The sequence below is a fragment of the Trifolium pratense genome, linkage group LG5 (genome assembly GCF_020283565.1).
Source record: "Trifolium pratense cultivar HEN17-A07 linkage group LG5, ARS_RC_1.1, whole genome shotgun sequence".
NCBI classification, from domain to species: domain Eukaryota; kingdom Viridiplantae; phylum Streptophyta; class Magnoliopsida; order Fabales; family Fabaceae; genus Trifolium; species Trifolium pratense.
Window position 1 is genome coordinate 9564343 of NC_060063.1, and position 10979 is coordinate 9575321.

At 28.8% G+C, this 10979-nt stretch overlaps 1 pseudogene; it reads right to left on the minus strand.

Moving 5' to 3' along the window:
- Positions 1–2169: 2169 nt before the first annotated feature.
- Positions 2170–2770, minus strand: LOC123886009 (annotated as a pseudogene).
- Between the last annotated feature and the right edge of the window lie 8209 nt (positions 2771–10979).

Here is a 10979-nt window from a genome sequence, read left to right on the forward strand (position 1 = left end):
TTATAAATTTGATGCATATTCATGTTATTTTTTCTATAATTTTTTTATTGACTATTTTATTCTCTTATTTCTTTTGATGGATTATTGAGTTGATCATATTAATCTATTTTGTTGTTATTTTTACGAGTATAAATTATTCTATTTTGTTCCAATCTATAATCTTATTTATAATATTATTAATTTTAATTTTTTTTTTGACAAAATCATATTATTAATATTAGTTACTACCAAAACTAAAAAAAAAATGCATCTACTTCTTCAATACTTCGTTAGTTTCACCAAACGTAGAACATATTTTTCAACGGTTGGGCTATCGAAACAAAGTCCGTAGTGAGAGTTGGATGGGCGATGCGAATTTGAGACTTAAAAGTTGCGCTAGGAAGTAAAGCGGCCAAGGTAAGGGCTTTTTCCCCATAAACTCATGCTACGTAGGATTATGTTGTGAAATAATAGTAGAACTTTTGCCACTTAAAATGAACCAATGAAATCAGCCCTATAAAATGTAAATAAATAGTATTTCTAACAAGGAAAAAAGAAAACTTGTAAATAATATTTTGTGTCGGTTATGCCTGATATTTTACTACCTGTGTTATGAAATAACCCATGTTCTTAATTTAAATTTGCTCTAGTTTTGTATATTTATATTTCCAAGTCTGTCCATATTTTGGAATAATCTATTGTGACTACAATATGTATATTGTTTACTTATTTCTATTGTTTACTTATTGCTCTTGTTTACTTTTAGTCAATTTTGATTTTCGGTGCCTTACTGACTAGTGTTTATGCAAGTAGAATTTGGACCCCTTCTATATTTACACCTAGTGCCGTACTAATTCAAAACTTGAGGATAGTATTGTTTGTTGATTTGTCCCACTGACCGTTTAATATAAACCAAGAAGTTATAAATAAGAATGTTGGGAGTACTGATTCGTTGGGTTGGTTTCATTATGAAAATGAAGTTTGCACCCTGTTGACACATGCATCATATAGGTGTATATAAGAGAGTTTTAGGAGCCTGTGTGGCTAGATTAATATTTTTTGCCTGTGTGGCTGGAGTCTGTGTGGCTAGTTTACTACTTTTATCCTGTGTGGCTTGAGCCTGTGTGGCTAGTTTTTCTCATTGGTATGAAACTTATTATCCAGATCATTAGTATTTCATATAGGATGGTCTTAGTGCATTGCATTTCATATAGAGAGGAAGCAAATTAACAGTAGTAGATGATTATCCTAATTATAGAAGACCAATGTAAAAAGGAAGAGAATAAAAGAACCAAAGGAATGAACCTTACCTAAATAGATATATTATTTAACGTAATTGAAAAGAAAAAAGAGAAGAAATAAATAAAGCTAGACATATGGATACATTAGTGAACTATAATGTTACATACTTAATATATTTAATTTTATATGGTATGCTTTGTCGGTATAGTATATATTGTGAAAGATTGCACTACTAATACTTGTCCTGTGACATTCTGAGTATTATGTGTATTGTTATGTCATCATCCTATGTTTCAGTGTGTGTACGATTATGTATGGAAATCTATTTTCTTTCTTGTTTTCGTGTAAATAAGTGTGTGATTGTTGCTTCTCCCAGTTCATTTGATTAGCTGTACAATTTGCAATGTGTTATCATGCTACTTTATTTACTTCTGCCGTGTAACAATGGTATGCTGCCTATGCTTGTATATAATTACTCTGATCACCAAACTTTTTTTTAAACTAATAATTATATTTTTTTCATAAGGTGAAGTGTTTTGTTGTTGTTTTATAACATTTTTCTATGGTGATCAGGGGATGTTACAAATGTTTAAAGGATTGTATGATAAATTTAGTTGTCATAGTTAAGGAATAAGAGTTAAGGAATATGAAAGAATGGTAGTTTAAAAGTTGGTCTGACAAAGTTAATTTTTTTAAAAAAATAATAGCACAATAGTAATTAATTAATAAACAATATAACCAAAGTATTTTTTTTCATAAAATTTATTTATTTATTTTGTCAAGCATGAAATTTTTTTGAGGAGTAATTTTTTTATTTGGTTTATTTATTTAAAGTAAAATTTTGCAAATTGCAAATCATATTTACGCATGCATGATTTATATTTTATGTTTGGTAGTGTAAAATATGAAAGAGCATATATCTATTCATTGTTCTTTTGTAATTTGATCTTTTTTTTCTTAAGTAGATTATCATGAGCGACACATACTTTGTCGCGGGCTAAACTAGGAAAAAAGACTATTTTGATAATTAGTTAATGATGTCCTTCCATGGATTCACCTATATAAGCCGAAGCTAAAGTAGCAAAAATAAGAGCTTGAATACCGCTTGTAAATAATCCAAGGAACATAACAAGTATAGGAACTACTAAAGGTACTAACGAAACAAGAACAACAACTACTAATTCATCAGCTAATATATTTTCGAAAAGTCGAAAACTAAGCGATAAGGGTTTTGTGAAATCTTCTAAGATGTTAATCGGTAAAAGTATTGGAGTTGGTTGGATGTATTTACCAAAATACGCCAATCCTTTTTTTGAAATACCCGCATAGAAATAGGCTACTAACGTAAGTAAAGCTAATGCAACAGTAGTATTTATATCATTTGTGGGTGCAGCTAACTCTCCATGAGGTAACTTTATAATTTTCCAAGGCAAAAGAGCCCCCGACCAATTCGAAACAAAAATAAATAGAAACAGAGTTCAAGGACATATTCAAAGAAATTCTGACCGGACGTGGGAATAGTTTGCGGATTTCTAACGATAATCAGTAAAAAGAAAAGGAATCAACGATAAAAAAAAAAAAGAAATATTTAAAAGAAAATATTTGAAATTGAGGTGCTGTATATAACGGGAGATAAAATTGGTAACAAAAAATTGAGATGATTTAGCAAATTATTAATGTGAAGAATTATATACGACATAAAAAAAATATACTATGCTATGTATAGTATATATAAATATGATATTTTAGGTGATCATATATAATTGAGAAAAAAAATGAATTGAATATCATAAACATATTAAATTGAAAAATAGATGAAAATGAATTGAATTAAAATCTATTATTATAATATTTGGGACCATTTTTTCAAAGAAATTTGTACACATGACATTGTAAAAATGATTCTCTTCTCTTGTTGATTTAACAATTAATTCTCACTTAGTCAAAAACAAAATAATTAATTATCATATTAAATTAATTTCATCAAATGAATTATTTTCGGTTTTAACAATTATTTTTTGGTTTACAATTAAGGTATGTTTTAATTAGAATATGTCTGAAAATTCTATATAAAAAAAAAGTATGTAATTTAAATTCAAGGAAGATCGATGTTGATAATTAGTGTATTAATATTTTTCTCTCCTACCACATGGCATGCTTGCAATAATTCTCTCTTCTCCTTGATTTGATAATTAGTGTATTAGTATTCGCAATTATTACATGTTGACCGACCTAACATTCCACCATATCCCAACCCCTTAATTTATGCTATCAGTAAAAAACGATTTATTGATTGCATATTTTTAAATTTTAAATTGGTAAACATTTATGTCAATTTTTTTTTGTTAATTATAAATCGCATTGATGAACAATGAAAACTGTGTCACATGTAATTGTAAAAAAATTGATTCGATGCCTTCTCATCATGATATATATATATATATATATATATATATATATATAGAAATTTGCTGACATGCACGAATACACCCATTTATTTTTTAGAAAGAACATATATTTTTAGAGTATAAATATACATCACAATTGTTCTCTGCGACTTGTTTATGGTTTGCCTTAACCCAAGATCATTGGGAAGCTTTTCCCAGGATCATTAGGAAGCTTTTCTAAATCGAATTCCAAAAAATATTCCAAAATTATTTTTTTTAGAAATGGACCTATTTTTATATTTTTATATTCATCAAATGTATAATGATTAGGAATTGATGATTGCTCTGAACTTGACTTTATATTGAATATAGTTTCTATTGCTTATTGGTAGAAATAAAAATACCACAATAAAATATGCAATAATATCAAAGAAATTGAGGGAAAATAAAATTGTGAAAATGCTAATACAGTACACAGAACTAAAACCCCTAAAAACTTAAAAACAAGACTTACACAATAGTAAGTTAACTCAAAATTGGGGAATCTTTTTTCAATGTGTGGAATATTGGGAATTTGTGTTTCAAAACTATGGCAATTGTGTCAAAAGCCTAAAAACAAAATTAAAAACCAACGACAAATTTTCTTATTTTTGCTTAAAAAAAAACCCAACAACAACAATAGTAAAACCATGTTGAAAAAACTAATGCAGCAACAACAGTATCACACTACCACAACCCAACAACACCAATAACAACAGCAAGTGAGAAGAATAAAGGTAGGAGATTAGAAAATAATGAAAATTAGGTTGGTTGATTTGTTTCTTTCTTCTATTAGAGGAAGTGGGGCGTGTTTGTTACTTTTAGTGAAAAAGAAAGAGTGAGTGTGGTTTGTGATGGGTGTAGTCAAAGTATATGAAACTTTTGAACTAATACTAAGTTTCTATTGGATGAGAGAGATGTGAGCCTAATCAAATATCAACATATGCTATGTATGTAGAAAAAAAAGTTCTCCAAACTTTGTGCAGGCATGAGCCCCCACATGGTTGTACGTGGCTCCGTCCCTGCTTATGAGGATTAGATTGGTGGTTTTCATCATAAACAAAATTTGTTATATTGTTTGATTTCCCGCAAATGCGATTAGGAGGGAGTTGGAATCACGTAATGTCATAACTGACCTTCAAATCAGATTAGACAGTTCAATAGATCGGATATTGTTCGATGGTGAAAAAAATATTATATACACTCTGTTTTATTATCGGATGTCCCCAAAGGAACATCTACTATGTTTTATTACGTCACCTCTTATAGTGAGATTTTCATCCTAAACAAAATTGACAATCAAAATTTTCTCGAATCTTTGTACAACTTGTGCTTTGATTAGTTTTTATTAAGATGGTATTTAATTTATTTTTATGCACTGTTTGTGTAATTATTTTATAATATTGAGACATGTATATTATATAACTTTAAAAATAATTACGTACGATAATACTTAAATATTTTAATCTTTAAAAAATAAAATGAGATTCAACGTTGCAGGTTTGGACATAAAAATAAAATAAACACATTAATTATGAATATATGAATGAGTAAATGTTGCAAATAAAGTTCATTAAAAAATGTCTTTTACATTACCAAACAAGTTTTGCAAAGAAAAAAATAAATAAAGTTAAAAAAGTCTCCCAAAAAAAAAAAGTAAAGTGAGTTCCTTTTAACTTCAACTTCAAGCACTTATTCCATAATCTTTAGTGTGGCATCTCCCTTCTTACTTTCACATGGGGTGGTGGATGCTTGATGTTATATTTGTAAAGAAATGGAGAAACATGCAGATAAATGCAGGCATAATAATATGCCATATTTTAGAAATAATGAGTCACTACTCAATAATGAGTCATCTACTTTTACTTATTATTTATTTTATTTTAAAACAAAAATAGTTCAAAAAGATAAATTGATGATGGGCCAAACAGGAGAGAGAACACACAAAGAAACTATAAGAAGACATCAATAATGCAACTAGGAATCATAGGATTTCTTTAGTATATTGTTTTCAAAAAAGGAGTACTTTAGAACAACCGGACTATAATTGATTATCATCATTGTTCAATTGATTCAATGAAATGGTTAACAAATAAAAACTAAAATATGTTTAATATTTTGGATTTACTTTAATTATTTATTTAAAATATAATTAAAAGTGTATAATATCAAATACAATTACTTGTCATGTTTAATATAAGGCTTAATGTTGAATGGACCGTGATGGGTTGGACCGTTCTTTTTAGTCAGCCTATTGAGAGGTCCCAGCCTCCACTGATGAAGTATTAAACAACGGCACGGGTTCCTTCACCCCTAATATAAAGTATTAAACACTTTTACAAAGGAAAGAATACAAAGTGGAATGAATCATATTAGGTACATTATGTTGTAAAAAAATGGACCTAATCAGAATAATAAACCACATATATTTATATAAGTAATCAAATAACCAATAACATAAAAATAAGAATAGATATTATAGAAACTTATCTTTATTGATTTCGTCAACCACCGCAACATAAGCAGCCATGAACGTTCAAAATCATGAATGACCTGCAAAATAGTGAACCATCGAACAATACCTGAGGCGTGCTGATCGCACTGTCCTTAAGGATTTATCCGCCTCATAAGCGCAAATCCCCCAGGATTCAACAGGTCCTTCCCGGATATGTTTCATATCCGAGGTGACAGAACTAGCAAGAAATAATAGATACCGGTGATGCAATCCAGAAAGATAACACCTCAATTTTCTCATAAAGATTAAAATAATTTATCTAAATTTAGGTCACATATGAAAACAAAAGAGGAGAGGATAGTTATTTGTTAAAACTCGTGAGTATGCTAGCTTCAATGGCACCCACCTTTCTTAAGCCACAATTTTATAAACCTTTTTTCATTATTGCCATCATATGGCTATTAACTATGAATAAGTGGATATTAACAACTTATTAGTAACGGAAAAACACATGTTTATTAACTAAGTAAAACCACATTTAACAAGTCATTAATAATAATTTTAATCATTTTAAAACTATATATTAAAATAATATTAAATAACTTTAAAATAAATTATAATATATAAAATATACAACAATCCCCCACAATTTATTTTAAAGTATAAAAGAATACTCAAAAAAACATTTCCCGGATTAACATCATTGATGTAATGCATCAAACTGGTGTAGCAAGCTATATGAACCAGTGCTAGACTGATAGTAGTTAACACACAGTAATATTGGTGTAGCAAGCTATATGAACCAATGAAACTTAGCGTATGTTAGCGGTCTACCAATCGCATTACACCCCACAGTTCTTGCTGTAGTCGCTGTGTTGCGCGAATAGGCCGTGCGCGTGCCTAGATTCTTTCATGAGTGCTCTAGAGATTTCGCCAAGATCTCATACAAGCGGCCCCACTTGACACTCATATAGGTGATTTCATCAAGTGTATGCTGCAAATCATACACCACCCATAAGGGATATGAAAATCATTAAAAGCTTTATTGCTTACCCTCTTAATAATGCAGTATCTAGCACTTTCTCACTCACACCATAGGAAAATGACTAAACAAAAATTAATTAATTAATTTTTGGTGCTAGCAGATCTAACAAGTAACTTGTTCTTACCCATATGAACCTTATTCATGGGATCTCCAATCACAAAGGTTGGGTTCTTATCACTTGTTGATTTCAAATGGCTAAAGTTCAATTCCCCTTGATATGTCACAAAATTATTTCTTCCCAGGGGCTTTGTTTAGCAGCTACTTTATACAAAAATGATGAAGACATAATTTTCTTCCATCAAGTAATATTGACTAAGACGTCTCGAAGTCAATTAATCTCATATAATATTTATTCAAGTCTATAACAATAAACTTGTTCCTCACAATAAATTCACTTATCGATTTTATTTTCATCGGCTCTTATATCCGATTAACATCATTGTATTATTTTAATACACTGGCTCATCCACTATAAATAATATAACACATATTGTCAAATCGACATTTATAATATAATTCATCAGGTCTACTTAGATAAATTCTAAGCGACAACATCTCCATAAAAGGGGGAAATTAAATCTACGATTAGATTTATAAATCAGGTCTACTTGAAAGCTAGTTTTCAAGCGACAACACCCCCACATTTGATAACATAGGTGAATTTTATTCAAGTGTATTTGAATTATTTCAAGTGACAGTGCCCCCTCAATAAGAACAATTTATAATTGCGCACATTATATTGTGATATATTTTCTCATAAATTAATTTCACTAAACATCATTGTATTATATACAATGGATAATCCACAATTTTCTCTAAACATCATTGTATTATTTTAATACAATGGATAATCCACAATATACTATATTATAGTTTATGGTATCTCAAAAATATTTCATGAATCACATTTATGTTCAGGTCTACTTAGAATGTTTCTAAGCGACAATTTTTTTTTTATCACACTTAGTATATAGGTATCTATATGAATACCTCAAAGTCATGAAATTTCTCGATAAAACATATCAATTTGCTTTCAACTCTCTAAATTTACATGCTTCAGTGATAACAAATATTACTACATCACTTCCCTTGAATAACAATAATGAACAATATAATATTAAACTGTTTAATTAACACAATAAAATGTTAACCACCGAATTTAGAAATCAAAGTTCAAACCGTCACAGAAAAACTTATGCATAAACTCCTCAATTATAGTCAAAATAAATTTTGACAGTATGAGATAAGCCCCTGTATCAATAAAACTGTGAAAGGAAATATTCTAACAAAACATTCATAGATGCAAAATGGTTGCATATAATTTCCAAAATATAATTGGTATATGTTAGGAAGCATCCTAGAGATCGTGTGTCTCAAAATTCTTTATGTTCAAATTATAAAAAAATGCCAATATCTCAAACCTTGTGAAAAGTATATGTTAGAATCATTTAGACAAACATTTGCACACGAAACTAAGAATTGCATGATATCATAACACTATATATATTTATATGTCTAAGTAATAGAAATATGTAACCTGGAGTATTCCTTGACTCAAATTAGGACGGTCAAATTATTCCTCAAGTGAATTACGACTCTTGCAATTGTGACAAAACTTCCTAGGCACAGCCGACGGTCACACTCACACGGTACTTTAAACAAAGCCATTCTCCGAGACGAATTCAAAATTAGGGCACAAACAAAATTCATTAATAAATCTTTAAGATTGTTGTAAAAAATTGGACCTAATCAGAATAATAAACCACATATATTTATATAAGTAATCAAATAACCAATAACATAAAAATAAGAATAGATATTATAGAAACTTATCTTTATTGATTTCGTCAACCACCGCAACATAAGCAGCCATGAACGTTCAAAATCATGAATGACCTGCAAAATAGTGAACCATCGAACAATACCTGAGGCGTGCTGATCGCACTGTCCTTAAGGATTTATCCGCCTCATAAGCGCAAATCCCCCAGGATTCAACAGGTCCTTCCCGGATATGTTTCATATCCGAGGTGACAGAACTAGCAAGAAATAATAGATACCGGTGATGCAATCCAGAAAGATAACACCTCAATTTTCTCATAAAGATTAAAATAATTTCTCTAAATTTAGGTCACATATGAAAACAAAAGAGGAGAGGATAGTTATTTGTTAAAACTCGTGAGTATGCTAGCTTCAATGGCACCCACCTTTCTTAAGCGACAATTTTATAAACCTTTTTTCATTATTGCCATCATATGGCTATTAACTAGGAATAAGTGGATATTAACAACTTATTAGTAACGGAAAAACATATGTTTATTAACTAAGTAAAACCACATTTAACAAGTCATTAATAATAATTTTAATCATTTTAAAACTATATATTAAAATAATATTAAATAACTTTAAAATAAATTATAATATATAAAATATACAACAAATTATTCATGTTATATTTAAAAAGTATTTTCTATTCTCTATAGAATTTTTTTTTTTTTTTTTTGATAAGAATATTCTCTATAGAATTATTGTTACATACTTGGATGTGAATCTCTCTTTTATGACTACTTTGCTGACCACAACATTCACCATCTCCTTTTTCTTTTTCACCCTTATCTTAAAGTCAAATATCCAAACTAATAATATAGTTTCTATGGTGGAAAATTATTACATATGCCTTCGGGTTACCATGGAGAGTGGACCGAAGGTTGAATTATTTTTTTATCTTTTTTCTTAATATTGCATACAGTTCTCATTCACTTCCTAATTCACTTATATATATATATATATATATATATATATATATAAAATATAATTTTTCACCTTCTAGTCTAGTTTCTAATTTGTTGTTTATCTCAACTTTGTTATTGGTTTTAAGAATTTAGTAAAATAAAATTTTAAAAATAATATATTTACAAAAGCTAGAATGGATATTATTAATAAAAAATTATTTTGCACAAAACTCAATCAAACTGTTGTAAAAAATTTGTGAGAAAATAAAATAGATTTCACTTGTTTTAATTCATTCGCTAGGATCTCTTCCATTAATTCATTTGCTAGTTTTATTTATTTATGTTTTCATTTTCACCTATGTGGGGATGGGGATGGGGACCCATTAATTCATTATTGTGTATTTCAGGTTCATTCACGTATGCATGCACTCATCTATTCAATTATTATGTGAAAAAAGGGAAATTTTGTACACTTTGTTTGGGCACCGGCTGTTTTTACACCAAAACTGATATATGTGGTCCTTCTCCGTTCTTTTTTTATTTTCAAAATTATTGATTTCCAATTAAAAATATGTGATGATGATGTTGTGGCTCCATCCTCCCATGCTTAAATACTTTAGACCATTTACAATCAATTAACAATACATATACCATCATATTATGGGAAAAAAAAAGAAAATCGGTACATATTGGAAAGAGTTGATCAAGTAATCTCTATCTTTCTTCGCATGACTCACACTTTTTAATATTGATATATTGTAATATAGAATTTTTTTACCAAAGTAATATAAAGTTATTAATAGATAATATAAAATTATTCAAGTGTGAGGAGGGGAGTGAGAGAGTCAAGCATGGCTCATAGTCATGGTCATGAATATGAAAGGGCATTAATATCATAACAATAAACAGTTAGTGAAGTATCAATAAATTATTATATAAACTTAGAGGTTACAAAGTCTTCAACTTCTTTTTATAAACTTAGAGGTTACTATTTGAATTGGACTATCATTTTATTTGTAAAGTATTCACACAAGTAATTAAATTTGGAACTTTATAGCTTTATATTTTTTTTTTCCTTATTAGAAAGTGTTGAGAAAATTCCT